This window comes from Bombina bombina, chromosome 8, assembly GCF_027579735.1.
Source record: "Bombina bombina isolate aBomBom1 chromosome 8, aBomBom1.pri, whole genome shotgun sequence".
NCBI lineage: Eukaryota > Metazoa > Chordata > Amphibia > Anura > Bombinatoridae > Bombina > Bombina bombina.
Genome location: NC_069506.1, coordinates 341,868,668 through 341,885,225, shown reverse-complemented (window position 1 = coordinate 341,885,225; position 16,558 = coordinate 341,868,668). Strand labels below are relative to the sequence as shown.

At 44.4% G+C, this 16,558-nt stretch overlaps 1 protein-coding gene across 1 annotated transcript in view; it reads left to right on the top strand.

The window, feature by feature from the left end:
- The window catches only part of TECTA (tectorin alpha), a 465,600-nt gene that overhangs the window by 362,186 nt on the left and 86,856 nt on the right, over positions 1-16,558 (top strand). The gene's annotated exons all lie outside the window — the stretch shown is intronic.

Genomic DNA, 16,558 nt, shown 5'->3' with positions numbered 1-16,558 from the left:
ATTAGATCTGTTTGTCACCTAGTTAGTGCACAATTAGATCTGCTTGTCACCCAGTTAGTGCACAATTAGATCTGCTTATCAACTAGTTAGTGCACAATTAGATCTGTTTGTCACCTAGTTGGTGCACCATTAGATCTGCTTGTCACCCAGTTAGTGCACAATTAGATCTGCTTGTCACCCAGTTAGTACACAATTAGATCTGCTTGTCACCCAGTTAGTGCACTATCAGATCTGTTTGTCACCTAGTTAGTGCATCAGTAGATCTGTTTGTCACCCAGTTAGTGCACAATTAAATCTGCTTGTCACCCAGTTAGTGCACCATTAGATCTGCTTGTCACCCAGTTAGTGCACCATTAGATCTGCTTGTCACCCAGTTAGGTCACCATCAGATCTGCTAGTCACCTAGTTAGTGCACCATCAGATCTGCTTGTCACCCAGTTAGTGCACCATTAGATCTGCTTGTCACCTAGTTAGTGCACCATTAGATCTACTTGTCACCCAGTTAGTGCACCATCAGATCTGCTTGTCACCCAGTTAGGTCACCATCAGATCTGCTTGTCACCCAGTTAGTGCACAATTAGATCTGCTTGTCAACCAGTTAGTGCACAATTAGATCTGCTTGTCACCCAGTTAGTGCACCATTAGATCTGCTTGTCACCTAGTTAGTGCACAATTAGATATGCTTGTCAGCTAGTTAGTGCACAATTAGATCTGCTTGTCACCCAGTTAGTGCACCATTAGATCTGCTTGTCACCCTGTTAGTGCACCATTAGATCTGCTTGTCACCCAGTTAGTGCACCATCAGATCTGCTTGTCACCCCGTTAGTGCACTATCAGATCTGCTTGTCACCTAGTTAGTGCACCATTAGATCTGCTTGTCACCCCCTTAGTGCACCATCATATCTGCTTGTCACCCAGTTAGTGCACCATCAGATCTGCTTGTCACCCAGTTAGTGCATCATTGGATCTGCTTGTCACCCCCTTAGTGCACCATCAGATCTGCTTGTCACCCCGTTAGTGCACCATTACATCTGCTTGTCACCCCGTTCGTGCACCATAAGATCTGCTTGTCACCTAGTTAGTGCATCATTAGATCTGTTTGTCACCTAGTTAGTGCACCATTAGATCTGCTTGTCACCTAGTTAGTGCACCATTAGATCTGTTTGTCACCCAGTTAGTGCACCATTAGATCTGCTTGTCACCCAGTTAGTGCATCATCAGATCTGCTTGTCACCCAGTTAGTGCACCATCAGATCTGCTTGTCACCCCGTTAGTGCACCATAAGATCTGCTTGTCACCTAGTTAGTGCATCATTAGATCTGCTTGTCACCCCATTAGTGCACCATAAGATATGCTTGTCACCTAGTTAGTGCATCACTAGATCTGCTTGTCACCCAGTTAGTGCACAATTAGATCTGCTTGTCACCTAGTTAGTGCACCATCAGATCTGCTTGTCACCTAGTTAGGGCATCATTAGATCTGCTTGCCACCGAGTTAGTACACCACCAGACCTGCTTGTCACCCCGTTAGTGCACCATAAGATCTGCTTGTCACCCAGTTAGTACACCATTAGATCTGCTTGTCACCCCGTTAGTGCACAATTAGATCTGCTTGTCACCCAGTTAGTGCACCATTAGATCTGCTTGTCACCCAGTTAGTGCACCATTAGATCTGCTTGTCACTGAGTTAGTGCACCATTAGATTTGCTTGTCACCCAGTTAGTGCACCATTAGATCTGCTTGTCACCGAGTTAGTGCACCATTAGATCTGTTTGTCACCTAGTTAGTGCACATAAGATCTGTTTGTCACCCAGTTAGTGCACATAAGATCTGCTTGTCACCCAGTTAGAGCACCATTAGATCTGCTTATCACCCAGTTAGTGCACCATCAGATCTGCTTGTCACCTAGTTAGTGCACCATCAGATCTGCTTGTCACCCAATTAGTGCACCATCAGATCTGCTTGTCACCCAGTTACTGCATCATTAGATCTGCTTGTCACCTAGTTAGTGCACCATTAGATCTGCTTGTCACCCAGTTAGTGCACCATCAGATCTGCTTGTCACCCAGTTAGTGCACCATTAGATCTGCTTTTCACCCAGTTAGTGCGCCATTAGATCTGCTTGTCACCTAGTTAGTGCACCATTAGATCTGCTTGTCACCCAGTTAGTGCACCATCAGATCTGTTTGTCACCCAGTTAGTGCATCATTAGATCTGCTTGTCACCTAGTTAGTGCTCCATTAGATCTGCTTGTCACCCAGTTAGTGCACCATTAGATCTGCTTGTCACCCAGTTAGTGCACCATCAGATCTGTTTGTCACCCAGTTAGTGCATCATTAGATCTGCTTGTCACCCAGTTAGTGCACTATCAGATCTGCTTGTCACCCAGTTAGTGCACCATTAGATCTGCTTGTCACCCAGTTAGTGTACCATCAGAACTGCTTGTCACCTAGTTAGTACACCATTAGATCTGCTTGTCACCCAGTTAGTGCACCATTAGATCTGCTTGTCACCGAGTTAGTGCACAATTAGATCTGCTTGTCACCTAGTTAGTGCACCATCAGATCTGCTTGTCACCCAGTTAGTGCACCATCAGATCTACTTGCCATCCAGTTAGTGCACCATCAGATCTGCTTGTCACCCATTTAGTGCAACATTAGATCTGCTTATCACCCAGTTAGTGCACCATTAGATCTGTTTGTCACCTAGTTAGTGCACCATCAGATCTGCTTGTCACCCAGTTAGTGCACCATTAGATCTGCTTGTCACCGAGTTAGTGCACAATTAGATCTGCTTGTCACCTAGTTCTTGCACCATCAGATCTGTTTGTCACCTAGTTAGTGCACCATCAGATCTGCTTGTCACCCAGTTAGTGCACCATTAGATCTGCTTGTCACCCAGTTAGTGCACCATTAGATCTCTTTGTCACCTAGTTAGTGCACCATCAGATCTGCTTGTCACCCAGTTAATGCACCATTAGATCTGCTTTTCACCTAGTTAGTGCACCATTAGATCTGCTTGTCACCCAGTTAGGTCACCATTTGATCTGCTTGTCACCGAGTTAGTGCATCATTAGATCTGCTTGTTACCCCGTTAGTGCACCATTAGATCTGCTTGTCACCGAGTTAGTGCACAATTAGATCTGTTTGTCACCTAGTTAATGCAACATTAGATCTGCTTGTCACTCAGTTAGTGCACCATCAGATCTGCTTGTCACCTAGTTAGTGCACCATCAGATCTGCTTGTCTCCCAATAAGTGCATCATTGGATCTGCTTGTCACCCCCTTAGTGCACCATAAGATCTGCTTGTCACCCCGTTAGTGCACCATAAGATCTGCTTGTCACCCAGTTAGTACACCATTAGATCTGCTTGTCACCCAGTTAGTGCACCATTAGATCTGTTTGTCACCTAGTTAGTGCACCATCAGATCTGCTTGTCACCCAGTTAGTGCACCATTAGATCTGCTTGTCACCGAGTTAGTGCACAATTAGATCTGCTTGTCACCTAGTTCTTGCACCATCAGATCTGTTTGTCACCTAGTTAGTGCACCATCAGATCTGCTTGTCACCCAGTTAGTGCACCATTAGATCTGCTTGTCACCCAGTTAGTGCACCATTAGATCTCTTTGTCACCTAGTTAGTGCACCATCAGATCTGCTTGTCACCCAGTTAATGCACCATTAGATCTGCTTTTCACCTAGTTAGTGCACCATTAGATCTGCTTGTCACCCAGTTAGGTCACCATTTGATCTGCTTGTCACCGAGTTAGTGCATCATTAGATCTGCTTGTTACCCCGTTAGTGCACCATTAGATCTGCTTGTCACCGAGTTAGTGCACAATTAGATCTGTTTGTCACCTAGTTAATGCAACATTAGATCTGCTTGTCACTCAGTTAGTGCACCATCAGATCTGCTTGTCACCTAGTTAGTGCACCATCAGATCTGCTTGTCTCCCAATAAGTGCATCATTGGATCTGCTTGTCACCCCCTTAGTGCACCATAAGATCTGCTTGTCACCCCGTTAGTGCACCATAAGATCTGCTTGTCACCCAGTTAGTACACCATTAGATCTGCTTGTCACCCCGTTAGTGCACAATTAGATCTGCTTGTCACCCAGTTAGTGCACCATTAGATCTGCTTGTCACCCAGTTAGTGCACCATTAGATCTGCTTGTCACTGAGTTAGTGCACCATTAGATTTGCTTGTCACCCAGTTAGTGCACCATTAGATCTGCTTGTCACCGAGTTAGTGCACCATTAGATCTGTTTGTCACCTAGTTAGTGCACATAAGATCTGTTTGTCACCCAGTTAGTGCACATAAGATCTGCTTGTCACCCAGTTAGAGCACCATTAGATCTGCTTATCACCCAGTTAGTGCACCATCAGATCTGCTTGTCACCTAGTTAGTGCACCATCAGATCTGCTTGTCACCCAATTAGTGCACCATCAGATCTGCTTGTCACCCAGTTACTGCATCATTAGATCTGCTTGTCACCTAGTTAGTGCACCATTAGATCTGCTTGTCACCCAGTTAGTGCACCATCAGATCTGCTTGTCACCCAGTTAGTGCACCATTAGATCTGCTTTTCACCCAGTTAGTGCGCCATTAGATCTGCTTGTCACCTAGTTAGTGCACCATTAGATCTGCTTGTCACCCAGTTAGTGCACCATCAGATCTGTTTGTCACCCAGTTAGTGCATCATTAGATCTGCTTGTCACCTAGTTAGTGCTCCATTAGATCTGCTTGTCACCCAGTTAGTGCACCATTAGATCTGCTTGTCACCCAGTTAGTGCACCATCAGATCTGTTTGTCACCCAGTTAGTGCATCATTAGATCTGCTTGTCACCTAGTTAGTGCACATAAGATCTGTTTGTCACCCAGTTAGTGCACATAAGATCTGCTTGTCACCCAGTTAGAGCACCATTAGATCTGCTTATCACCCAGTTAGTGCACCATCAGATCTGCTTGTCACCTAGTTAGTGCACCATCAGATCTGCTTGTCACCGAGTTAGTGCACAATTAGATCTGCTTGTCACCGAGTTAGTGCACAATTAGATCTGTTTGTCACCTAGTTAATGCAACATTAGATCTGCTTGTCACTCAGTTAGTGCACCATCAGATCTGCTTGTCACCTAGTTAGTGCACCATCAGATCTGCTTGTCTCCCAATAAGTGCATCATTGGATCTGCTTGTCACCCCCTTAGTGCACCATAAGATCTGCTTGTCACCCAGTTAGTGCACAATTAGATCTGCTTGTCACCCAGTTAGTGCACCATTAGATCTGCTTGTCACCCAGTTAGTGCATCAGTAGATCTGCTTTTCACTCAGTTAGTGCACCATCAGATCTGCTTGTCACCTAGTTAGTGCACCATCAGATCTGCTTGTCACCCAGTTAGTGCACCATTAGATCTGCTTGTCACCCAGTTAGTGCACCATTAGATCTGCTTGTCACCCAGTTAGATCACCATAAGATCTGCTTGTCACCTAGTTAGTGCACCATCAGATCTTTTTGTCACCCAATTAGTGCATCATTGGTTCTGCTTGTCACCCCCTTAGTGCACCATTAGATATGCTTGTCACCCAGTTAGTGCACAATTAGATCTGCTTGTCACCCAGTTAGTGCACCATTAGATCTGCTTGTCACCCAGTTAGTGCATCATTAGATCTGCTTGACACCCTGTTAGTGCACCATTAGATCTGCTTGTCACCTAGTTAGTGCATCATCAGATCTGCTTGTCACCCAGTTAGTGCACCATTCGATCTGCTTGTCACCTAGTTAGTACATCATTAGATCTGCTTGTCACCCAGTTAGTGCACCATCAGATCTGCTTGTCACCCAGTTAGTGCACGATTAGATCTGCTTGTCACCCAGTTAGTGCACCATTAGATCTGCTTGTCACCCAGTTAGTGCACCATCAGATCTGCTTGTCACCCAGTTAGTGCACCATCAGATCTGCTTGTCACCCAGTTAGTGCACCATCAGATCTGCTTGTCACCTAGTTAGTGCACCATCAGATCTGCTTGTTACCCAGTTAGTGCACCATTAGATCTGCTTGTCACCTAGTTAGTGCACCATCAGATCTGCTTGTAACCTAGTTAGTGCACCATTAAATCTGCTTGTCACCCAGTTAGTGCACCATTAGATCTGTTTGTCACCTAGTTAGTGCATGATCAGATCTGCTTGTCACCGAGTTAGTGCACCATCAGATCTGTTTGTCACCTAGTTAGTGCACAATTAGATCTGCTTGTCACCCAGTTAGTGCACCATTAGATCTGCTTGTCACCTAGTTCTTGCACCATCAGATCTGTTTGTCACCTAGTTAGTGCACCATCAGATCTGCTTGTCACCCAGTTAGTGCACCATTAGATCTGCTTGTCACCCAGTTAGTGCACCATTAGATCTCTTTGTCACCTAGTTAGTGCACCATCAGATCTGCTTGTCACCCAGTTAATGCACCATTAGATCTGCTTGTCACCTAGTTAGTGCACCATTAGATCTGCTTGTCACCCAGTTAGGTCACCATTTGATCTGCTTGTCACCGAGTTAGTGCACCATTAGATCTGCTTGTCACCCAGTTAGTGAACCATTAGATCTGCTTGCCACCGAGTTAGTGCACAATTTGATCTGTTTGTCACCCAGTTATTGCACCATCAGATCTGCTTGTCACCCAGTTAGTGCATCATTAGATCTGCTTGTTACCCCGTTAGTGCACCATTAGATCTGCTTGTCACCGAGTTAGTGCACAATTAGATCTGTTTGTCACCTAGTTAATGCAACATTAGATCTGCTTGTCACTCAGTTAGTGCACCATCAGATCTGCTTGTCACCTAGTTAGTGCACCATCAGATCTGCTTGTCTCCCAATAAGTGCATCATTGGATCTGCTTGTCACCCCCTTAGTGCACCATAAGATCTGCTTGTCACCCAGTTAGTGCACAATTAGATCTGCTTGTCACCCAGTTAGTGCACCATTAGATCTGCTTGTCACCCAGTTAGTGCATCAGTAGATCTGTTTTTCACCCAGTTAGTGCACCATCAGATCTGCTTGTCACCTAGTTAGTGCACCATCAGATCTGCTTGTCACCCAGTTAGTGCACCATTAGATCTGCTTGTCACCCAGTTAGATCACCATAAGATCTGCTTGTCACCTAGTTAGTGCACCATCAGATCTGCTTGTCACCCAATTAGTGCATCATTGGTTCTGCTTGTCACCCCCTTAGTGCACCATTAGATATGCTTGTCACCCAGTTAGTGCACAATTAGATCTGCTTATCACCCAGTTAGTGCACCATTAGATCTGCTTGTCACCCAGTTAGTGCATCATTAGATCTGCTTGACACCCTGTTAGTGCACCATTAGATCTGCTTGTCACCTAGTTAGTGCATCATCAGATCTGCTTGTCACCCAGTTAGTGCACCATTAGATCTGCTTGTCACCTAGTTAGTACATCATTAGATCTGCTTGTCACCCAGTTAGTGCACCATCAGATCTGCTTGTCACCCAGTTAGTGCACTATTAGATCTGTTTGTCACCCAGTTAGTGCACCATTAGATCTGCTTGTCACCCAGTTAGTGCACCATCAGATCTGCTTGTCACCAAGTTAGTGCACCATCAGATCTGCTTGTCACCCAGTTAGTGCACCATCAGATCTGCTTGTCACCTAGTTAGTGCACCATCAGATCTGCTTGTTACCCAGTTAGTGCACCATTAGATCTGCTTGTCACCTAGTTAGTGCACCATCAGATCTGCTTGTAACCTAGTTAGTGCACCATTAAATCTGCTTGTCACCCAGTTATTGCACCATTAGATCTGTTTGTCACCTAGTTAGTGCACGATCAGATCTGCTTGTCACCGAGTTAGTGCACCATCAGATCTGTTTGTCACCTAGTTAGTGCACAATTAGATCTGCTTGTCACCCAGTTAGTGCACCATTAGATCTGCTTGTCACCTAGTTAGTGCACCATCAGATCTGTTTGTCACCTAGTTAGTGCACCATCAGATCTGTTTGTCACCCAGTTAGTGCACCATTAGATCTGTTTGTCACCCAATTAGTGCACCATCAGATCTGTTTGTCACCTAATTAGTGCATCATTAGATCTGTTTGTCACCCAGTTAGTGCACCATTAGATCTGTTTGTCACCCAGTTAGTGCACCATTACATCTGCTTGACACCCAGTTAGTGCACAATCAGATCTGCTTGTCACCCATTTAGTGCACCATTAGATCTGCTTGTCACCCAGTTAGTGCACCATTAGATCTGCTTGTCACCCAGTTAGTGCACATTAGATTTGTTTGTCACCTAGTTAGTGCACATTAGATCTGCTTGTCACCCAGTTAGGTCACCATTAGATCTGCTTGTCACCGAGTTAGTGCACCATTAGATCTGCTTGCCACCGAGTTAGTGCACAATTAGATCTGTTTGTCACCCAGTTATTGCACCATCATATCTGCTTGTCACCCAGTTAGTGCATCATTAGATCTGCCTGTTAACCCGTTAGTGCACCATTAGATCTGCTTGTCACCGATTTAGTGCACAATTAGATCTGTTTGTCACCTAGTTAGTGCACCATCAGATCTGCTTGTCACCTAGTTAGGTTACCATTAGATCTGCTTGTCACCCAGTTAGTGAACCATTCGATCTGCTTGTCACCCAGTTAGTGCACCATCAGATCTGCTTGTCACCCAGTTAGTGCATCATTTGATCTGCTTGTCACCCCCTTAGTGCACCATAAGATCTGCTTGTCACCCAGTTAGTGCATCATTAGATCTGCTCTTCACCCAGTTAGTGCACCATCAGATCTGCTTGTCACCTAGTTAGTGCACCATCAGATCTGCTTGTCACCCAGTTAATTCACCATTAGATCTGCTTGTCACCCAGTTACATCACCATCAGATCTGCTTGTCACCTAGTTAGTGAACCATCAGATCTGCTTGTCACGCCATTAGTGCATCATTGGATCTGCTTGTCACCCCCTTAGTGCACCATAAGATCTGCTTGTCACCCAGTTAGTGCACAATTAGATCTGCTTGTCACCCAGTTAGTGCACCATTAGATATGCTTGTCACCCAGTTAGTGCATCATTAGATCTGCTTGACACCCAGTTAGTGCACCATTAGATCTGCTTGTCACCTAGTTAGTGCATCATCAGATCTGCTTGTCACCCAGTTAGTGCACCATTAGATCTGCTTGTCACCTAGTTAGTGCATCATTAGATCTGCTTGTCATCAAGTTAGTGCACCATCAGATCTGCTTGTCACCCAGTTAGTGCACCATTAGATCTGCTTGTCACCTAGTTAGTGCACTATTAGATCTGCTTGTCATCCCCTTAGTGCACCATAAGATCTGCTTGTCACCCAGTTAGTGCATCATCAGATCTGCTTGTCACCCAGTTAGTGCACCATTAGATCTGCTTGTCACCTAGTTAGTGCATCATTAGATCTGCTTGTCATCAAGTTAGTGCACCATCAGATCTGCTTGTCACCCAGTTAGTGCACCATTAGATCTGCTTGTCACCTAGTTAGTGCACTATTAGATCTGCTTGTCATCCCCTTAGTGCACCATAAGATCTGCTTGTCACCCAGTTAGTGCACCATTAGATCTGCTTGTCACCCAGTTAGTGCACCATCAGATCTGCTTGTCACCCAGTTAGTGCACCATCAGATCTGCTTGTCACCCAGTTAGTGCACCATCAGATCTACTTGTCACCCAGTTAGTGCACCACTAGATATGCTTGTCACCCAGTTAGTGCACCATCAGATCTGCTTGTCACCAAGTTAGTGCACCATCAGATCTGCTTGTCACCCAGTTAGTGCACCATCAGATCTGCTTGTCACCTAGTTAGTGCACCATCAGATCTGCTTGTTACCCAGTTAGTGCACCATTAGATCTGCTTGTCACCTAGTTAGTGCACCATCAGATCTGCTTGTAACCTAGTTAGTGCACCATTAAATCTGCTTGTCACCCAGTTATTGCACCATTAGATCTGTTTGTCACCTAGTTAGTGCACGATCAGATCTGCTTGTCACCGAGTTAGTGCACCATCAGATCTGTTTGTCACCTAGTTAGTGCACAATTAGATCTGCTTGTCACCCAGTTAGTGCACCATTAGATCTGCTTGTCACCTAGTTAGTGCACCATCAGATCTGTTTGTCACCTAGTTAGTGCACCATCAGATCTGTTTGTCACCCAGTTAGTGCACCATTAGATCTGTTTGTCACCCAATTAGTGCACCATCAGATCTGTTTGTCACCTAATTAGTGCATCATTAGATCTGTTTGTCACCCAGTTAGTGCACCATTAGATCTGTTTGTCACCCAGTTAGTGCACCATTAGATCTGCTTGACACCCAGTTAGTGCACAATCAGATCTGCTTGTCACCCATTTAGTGCACCATTAGATCTGCTTGTCACCCAGTTAGTGCACCATTAGATCTGCTTGTCACCCAGTTAGTGCACATTAGATTTGTTTGTCACCTAGTTAGTGCACATTAGATCTGCTTGTCACCCAGTTAGGTCACCATTAGATCTGCTTGTCACCGAGTTAGTGCACCATTAGATCTGCTTGCCACCGAGTTAGTGCACAATTAGATCTGTTTGTCACCCAGTTATTGCACCATCATATCTGCTTGTCACCCAGTTAGTGCATCATTAGATCTGCCTGTTAACCCGTTAGTGCACCATTAGATCTGCTTGTCACCGATTTAGTGCACAATTAGATCTGTTTGTCACCTAGTTAGTGCACCATCAGATCTGCTTGTCACCTAGTTAGGTTACCATTAGATCTGCTTGTCACCCAGTTAGTGAACCATTCGATCTGCTTGTCACCCAGTTAGTGCACCATCAGATCTGCTTGTCACCCAGTTAGTGCATCATTTGATCTGCTTGTCACCCCCTTAGTGCACCATAAGATCTGCTTGTCACCCAGTTAGTGCATCATTAGATCTGCTCTTCACCCAGTTAGTGCACCATCAGATCTGCTTGTCACCTAGTTAGTGCACCATCAGATCTGCTTGTCACCCAGTTAATTCACCATTAGATCTGCTTGTCACCCAGTTACATCACCATCAGATCTGCTTGTCACCTAGTTAGTGAACCATCAGATCTGCTTGTCACGCCATTAGTGCATCATTGGATCTGCTTGTCACCCCCTTAGTGCACCATAAGATCTGCTTGTCACCCAGTTAGTGCACAATTAGATCTGCTTGTCACCCAGTTAGTGCACCATTAGATATGCTTGTCACCCAGTTAGTGCATCATTAGATCTGCTTGACACCCAGTTAGTGCACCATTAGATCTGCTTGTCACCTAGTTAGTGCATCATCAGATCTGCTTGTCACCCAGTTAGTGCACCATTAGATCTGCTTGTCACCTAGTTAGTGCATCATTAGATCTGCTTGTCATCAAGTTAGTGCACCATCAGATCTGCTTGTCACCCAGTTAGTGCACCATTAGATCTGCTTGTCACCTAGTTAGTGCACTATTAGATCTGCTTGTCATCCCCTTAGTGCACCATAAGATCTGCTTGTCACCCAGTTAGTGCACCATTAGATCTGCTTGTCACCCAGTTAGTGCACCATCAGATCTGCTTGTCACCCAGTTAGTGCACCATCAGATCTGCTTGTCACCCAGTTAGTGCACCATCAGATCTACTTGTCACCCAGTTAGTGCACCATTAGATATGCTTGTCCCCCAGTTAGTGCACCATCAGATCTGCTTGTCACCCAGTTAGATCACCATCAGATCTGCTTGTCACCTAGTTAGTGCACCATCAGATCTGCTTGTCACCCAATGAGTGCATCATTGGTTCTGCTTGTCACCCCCTTAGTGCACCATAAGATATGCTTGTCACCCAGTTAGTGCACCATCAGATCTGCTTGTCACCTAGTTAGTGCACCATCAGATCTGCTTGTCACCCAGTTAGTGCACCATTAGATCTGCTTGTCACCCAGTTAGATCACCATCAGATCTGCTTGTCACCTAGTTAGTGCACCATCAGATCTGCTTGTCACCCAATTAGTGCATCATTGGATCTGCTTGTCACCCCCTTAGTGCACCATAAGATCTGCTTGTCACCCAGTTAGTGCACAATTAGATCTGCTTGTCACCCAGTCAGTGCACCATTAGATCTGCTTGTCACCCAGTTAGTGCATCATTAGATCTGCTTGACACCCAGTTAGTGCACCATTAGATCTGCTTGTCACCTTAGTGCATCATCATATCTGCTTGTCACCCAGTTAGTGCACCATTAGATCTGCTTGTCACCTAGTTAGTGCATCATTAGATCTGCTTGTCACCAAGTTAGTGCACCATCAGATCTGCTTGTCACCCAGTTAGTGCACCATTAGATCTGCTTGTCACCTAGTTAGTGCACCATTAGATCTGCTTGTCATCCCCTTAGTGCACCATAAGATCTGCTTGTCACCCAGTTAGTGCACCATTAGATCTGCTTGTCACCCAGTTAGTGCACCATCAGATCTGCTTGTCACCCAGTTAGTGCACCATCAGATCTGCTTCTCACCCAGATAGTGCACCATCAGATCTACTTATCACCCAGTTAGTGCACCATCAGATCTGCTTGTCACCCAGTTAGTGCACCATCAGATCTGCTTGTCACCTAGTTAGTGCACCATTAGTTCTGCTTGTCACCCAGTTAGTGCACCATTAATTCTGCTTGTCACCTAGTTAGTGCACCATCAGATCGGCTTGTAACCTAGTTAGTGCACCATTAAATCTGCTTGTCACCCAGTTAGTGCACCATTAGATCTGTTTGTAACCTAGTTAGTGCAGCATCAGATCTGCTTGTCACCGAGTTAGTGCACCATCAGATCTGCTTGTCACCTAGTTAGTGCACAATTAGATCTGCTTGTCACCCAGTTAGTGCACCATTAGATCTGCCTGTCACCTAGTTAGTGCACCATTAGATCTATTTGTCACCTAGTTAGTGCACCATTATATCTGTTTGTCACCTAGTCAGTGCACATTAGATCTGCTTGTCACCCAGTTAGGTCACCTTTAGATCTGCTTGTCACCCAGTTAGTGCACCATTAGATCTGTTTGTCACCTAGTTAGTGCACCATTAGATCTGCTTGTCACCCAGTTAGTGCACCATTAGATCTGCTTGTCACCTAGTTAGTGCACCATTAGATCTGTTTATCACCCAGTTAGTGCACCATTAGATCTGCTTGTCACCTAGTTAGTGCATCATTAGATCTGCTTGTCATCCCCTTAGTGCACCATAAGATCTGCTTGTCACCCAGTTAGTGCACCATTAGATCTGCTTGTCACCCAGTTAGTGCACCATCAGATCTGCTTGTCACCCAGTTAGTGCACCATCAGATCTGCTTGTCACCCAGATAGTGCACCATCAGATCTGCTTATCACCCAGTTAGTGCACCATCAGATCTGCTTGTCACCCAGTTAGTGCACCATCAGATCTGCTTGTCACCTAGTTAGTGCACCATTAGTTCTGCTTGTCACCCAGTTAGTGCACCATTAGTTCTGCTTGTCACCTAGTTAGTGCACCATCAGATCGGCTTGTAACCTAGTTATTGCACCATTAAATCTGCTTGTCACCCAGTTAGTGCACCATTAGATCTGTTTATCACCCAGTTAGTGCACCATTAGATCTGCTTGTCACCTAGTTAGTGCATCATTAGGTCTGCTTGTCATCCCCTTAGTGCACCATAAGATCTGCTTGTCACCCAGTTAATGCACCATTAGATCTGCTTGTCACCCAGTTAGTGCACCATCAGATCTGCTTGTCACCCAGTTAGTGCACCATCAGATCTGCTTGTCACCCAGATAGTGCACCATCAGATCTGCTTATCACCCAGTTAGTGCACCATCAGATCTGCTTGTCACCCAGTTAGTGCACCATCAGATCTGCTTGTCACCTAGTTAGTGCACCATTAGTTCTGCTTGTCACCCAGTTAGTGCACCATTAGTTCTGCTTGTCACCTAGTTAGTGCACCATCAGATCGGCTTGTAACCTAGTTAGTGCACCATTAAATCTGCTTGTCACCCAGTTAGTGCACCATTAGATCTGTTTGTAACCTAGTTAGTGCAGCATCAGATCTGCTTGTCACCGAGTTAGTGCACCATTAGATCTGCTTGTCACCTAGTTAGTGCACAATTAGATCTGCTTGTCACCCAGTTAGTGCACCATTAGATCTGCCTGTCACCTAGTTAGTGCACCATTCGATCTGTTTGTCACCTAGTTAGTGCACCATTATATCTGTTTGTCACCTAGTCAGTGCACATTAGATCTGCTTGTCACCCAGTTAGGTCACCTTTAGATCTACTTGTCACCCAGTTAGTGCACCATTAGATCTGTTTGTCACCTAGTTAGTGCACCATTAGATCTGCTTGTCACCCAGTTAGTGCACCATTAGATCTGCTTGTCACCTAGTTAGTGCACCATTAGATCTGTTTATCACCCCGTTAGTGCACCATTAGATCTGCTTGTCACCCAGTTAGTGCACCATTAGATCTGCTTGTCACCCAGTTAGTGCACTATTAGATCTGCCTGTCACCTAGTTAGTGCACCATTAGATCTGTTTGTCACCTAGTTAGTGCACCATTAGATCTGTTTGTCACCTAGTCAGTGCACATTAGATCTGCTTGTCACCCAGTTAGGTCACCTTTAGATCTGCTTGTCACCCAGTTAGTGCACCATTAGATCTGTTTGTCACCTAGTTAGTGCACCATTATATCTGTTTGTCACCTAGTCAGTGCACATTAGATCTGCTTGTCACCCAGTTAGGTCACCTTTAGATCTGCTTGTCACCCAGTTAGTGCACCATTGGAGAGTCTTATACCAATTAGAGAGCAGATGCTTCTGTTTTTTTTTAAAGAGGAATTATTTTGGAGCATTTAAACCTTGGTACTATCTATTTAAGTTTTGTTTTTTGTTTTACTGAATGGTGCAATGTATCTTGAGGGGCACCTCTAGCCTTGTTAAATAATTGTGTCAAAAACAAATGTAAACTGAATCTAATACACCAGTATCCCCTGTGTATTTCCTACATTGACATTTCTTCCTACTAATGCTCATTGGCTTATAAGTACTTCCTACTAATACTCATTGGCTAATAGGTACAATCATAATTTGTATCTCTCTGCCAATAAGCATAACTAAGAAGTACTTACTAGTCAATGAGTATTAGTAGGAAGTACTTATAAGTCAATGAACATTTGTAGTAAATAATACACAATATATTCTGCTTTATTAGTTTACATCTAAAATAAACTGAAAAAAATAAAATCTGTACAGTTTTGAGTACAGTACTCATTTAATTATTGGGGGCCGATTTATCAATGTCTGGTGGACACTGCTGAAAACAGGGGTATTTGGCCCCATCCGGGCCATGATAAATCGGCCCCCAATGAGGCCTACTTATCAAGCCGTCAACTGTGCTGCATTCGCCGGCACCAATACGCTCGCCTAACATCGCCTAACATCGCTGCTAACATCGCTGCCGCGGACCTGAATACGTTCTCCATATTTAACAAAAAAGCTGTCAAAAAGCCGTGCACCAAGTATGGGGCGATGAGCAGTGGACTGTTGATAACTAACAGTCATCGATCTCGCTGCTCTTCGGCTTTTTCCCAGCTTTATTTGTATACTGTCACTAAACACCGCCACTATACTAAACTGTTTAACCCCTAAACTGCCACTCCCGTAGCCCACTGCCACCTACATTATACTTATTAACCCCTAATCTGCCGCCCCCTACTCCGCCGCCACCTACATTATACTTATTAACCCCTAATCTGCCACCCCCTATACCGCCGCCACCTACATAAAGTTATTAACCCCTATCCTGCTGCTCCAAGAGCCCACCGCAACTAAATAAATGTATTAAATCCTAAACCACCAGCCCCCCACATCGCCATAAACTAAATTATCCTACTAACCCCTAATCCTAACAACCCACTAACTTTATATTAAATATTAACTCATCCCTATCTTATAATAAATTTAAACTTACCTTTAGATTTAAATGAAACTATATTAAACTACTAATTAACCTATTCTAACTATTATAATAAAATTACATTAACCTATATTAAATTAATGATTAATCCAACCTAACTTTTAAACTAAAATTACATTAAACTATATTAAACTAATAATTAACCTACCCTAACTATTATAATAAAATTACATTAAACTATATTAATCTAAGGCCCCTATGAAAATAAAAAAGCCCCCCAAAATAAAAAAAACCCTAGCCTACAATAAACTACAAATGGCCTTTAAAAGGGCCTTTTGCGGGGCATTGCCCCAAAGTAATCAGCTCTTTTACCTGTAAAAAAAATACAAACAACCCCCCAACAGTAAAACCCAACACCCTCACAACCAACCCCCCAAATAAAATACTCTCTAAAAAAACCTAAGCTCCCCATTGCCCTGAAAAAGGCATTTGGATGGGTATTGCCCTTAAAAGGGCATTTAGCTCTATTGTTGAAATCAGCCAATAGGATTGAGCTTTCATCCTATTGGCTGATCCACTCAGCCAATAGAATGTGAGCTCAATCCTATTGGCTGATTGGATCA